The following is a 2,250-nucleotide window of genomic DNA, read 5'->3' as shown; positions in this document are numbered from 1 at the left end:
AAGATCAGCCTCATGAAAACCTTATATTCCCTGAGGAGGTTCTACCATGTGGAAACGCTCTTTAATGGAACTTTAGCCTTAGCTGGTCGTGACCAAAAAACCACTGGTTTCGCTTGGTGGGCCGGGAATGCCCGACTTATCAATTTATCCGGTAAACTACTGGGGGCTCATGTAGCCCATGCTGGATTAATCGTATTCTGGGCCGGAGCAATGAACCTATTTGAAGTAGCCCATTTCGTACCCGAGAAGCCTATGTATGAACAAGGATTGATTTTACTTCCCCACCTAGCTACTCTAGGTTAGGGGGTAGGCCCTGGGGGCGAAGTTGTAGACACCTTTCCATACTTTGTATCTGGAGTACTTCACTTAATTTCTTCTGAAGTATTGGGCTTTGGCGGTATTTATCATGCACTTCTGGGACCTGAGACACTTGAAGAATCTTTTCCCTTCTTTGGTTATGTCTGGAAAGATCGAAAGAAAATGACCACAATTTTAGGTATTCACTTAATCTTGTTAGGTCTAGGTGCTTTTCTTCTAGTATTCAAGGCTCTTTATTTTGGGGGCATATATGATACCTGGGCTCCGGGATGGGGAGATGTAAGAAAAATCACCAACTTGAACCTTAGCCCGAGTATCATATTTGGTTATTTACTAAAATCCCCTTTTGGAAGGGAAGGATGGATTGTTAGTGTGGATGATTTAGAAGATATAATCGGAGGACATGTATGGTTAGGTTCCATTTTTATACTTGGTGGAATCTGGCATATCTTAACCAAACCCTTCGCATGGGCTCGACGCGCACTTGTATGGTCTGGAGAGGCTTACTTATCTTATAGTTTAGGGGCTTTAGCCGTCTTTGGTTTCATTGCTTGTTGTTTTGTCTGGTTCAATAATACCGCTTATCCTAGTGAATTTTATGGACCTACTGGACCAGAAGCTTCTCAAGCTCAAGCATTTACTTCTCTAGTTAGAGACCAACGCATTGGGGCTAACGTGGGATCCGCTTAAGGACCTAATGGTTTAGGTAAATATCTAATGTGTTCCCCAACCGGAGAAGTCATTTTTGGAGGAGAAACTATGCGTTTTTGGGATCTGCGTGCTCCATGGTTAGAGCCTCTAAGGGGTCCAAATGGGTTAGACTTGAGTAGGTTGAAAAAAGACATACAACCTTGGTAGGAACGGCGTTCCGTGGAGTATATGACTCATGCTCCTTTAGGTTCTTTAAATTCAGTGGGTGGTGTAGCTACCGAGATCAATGTAGTCAATTATGTCTCTCCTAGAAGTTGGTTAGCTACCTCTCATTTTGTTCTATGATTCTTCTTCTTCGTAGGTCATTTGTGGCACGCGGGAAGGGCTCGTGCAGCTGCAGCAGGATTTGAAAAAGGGATTGATCGTGACCTTGAACCTGTTCTTTTCATGACCCCTCTTAATTGAGATGAGACAGGAGATCCAATGCTTGAATGAAGTACAAATCACTTTGATTCAATCATACATCTTGGAATCAGCTTAAGTATTCCTTTTTTCTTTTTTTTTTCAACTCATTTTATCTAATTTATATCGAATCTATTTTTATGGCTTGGATAGGTGGGATAGCCGAGCCATTCCCCTTTCTTTCGAATAGCAGATTGGGCAAAACCACTAAAGAAAAAGTCTATTCAATTAGCAAAAAAGGAGAGAGAGGGATTCGAACCCTCGATAGTTCTTTGTTCAAAACTATACCGGTTTTCATGATCGGGGCTATCAACCACTCAGCCATCTCTCCGAAAGACTATTTTTATTTTATTCCTCTGAATAGAACATAGCTATAGGGGTGGATACCCCCACTATCTGTAGAAAGATCTCAGGTGTGAACCCACCGGTCGATCTATCTATCCGTATATAGATATATGATCTAGCATGCCCATTTGTGAAATAAAAAATAAAATTCCATTTCTCTCCTCTCTCCGCCCCACTCCATGTACGAATAAAGTGCGAAAGGGGGAGTAGTAATAAGTCATATAGAACCAATGGATTCATGATAAAGTAAAATCCCTCGATGACATATTTTATCACAATTAATATTTTTTGGCTGATAGAGGGATCAAATGGTATATAGTTCATTTGTTGGTAGCTTAGAGGATTAAAAGCATGACTTTTGATTTCCAATCGGCTGTTTTTGCATTAATTGCTACTTCATTAATCTTATTGATTAGCGTACCCGTTATATTTGCTTCTCCTGATGGCTGGTCAAGTAACAAAAATGTTGTATTT

General features: G+C 40.8%; 1 pseudogene; it reads left to right on the top strand.

Annotated features, from left to right (window-relative positions):
* Window positions 1-6: 6 nt before the first annotated feature.
* LOC124892289 lies at window positions 7-1,989 on the top strand (annotated as a pseudogene).
* Window positions 1,990-2,250: the final 261 nt, after the last annotated feature.

The sequence above is a fragment of the Capsicum annuum genome, unplaced genomic scaffold (genome assembly GCF_002878395.1).
Source record: "Capsicum annuum cultivar UCD-10X-F1 unplaced genomic scaffold, UCD10Xv1.1 ctg45464, whole genome shotgun sequence".
NCBI lineage: Eukaryota > Viridiplantae > Streptophyta > Magnoliopsida > Solanales > Solanaceae > Capsicum > Capsicum annuum.
Note: the sequence above shows the minus strand (reverse complement) of the source record. Positions and strands in the feature narration are given on the sequence as shown.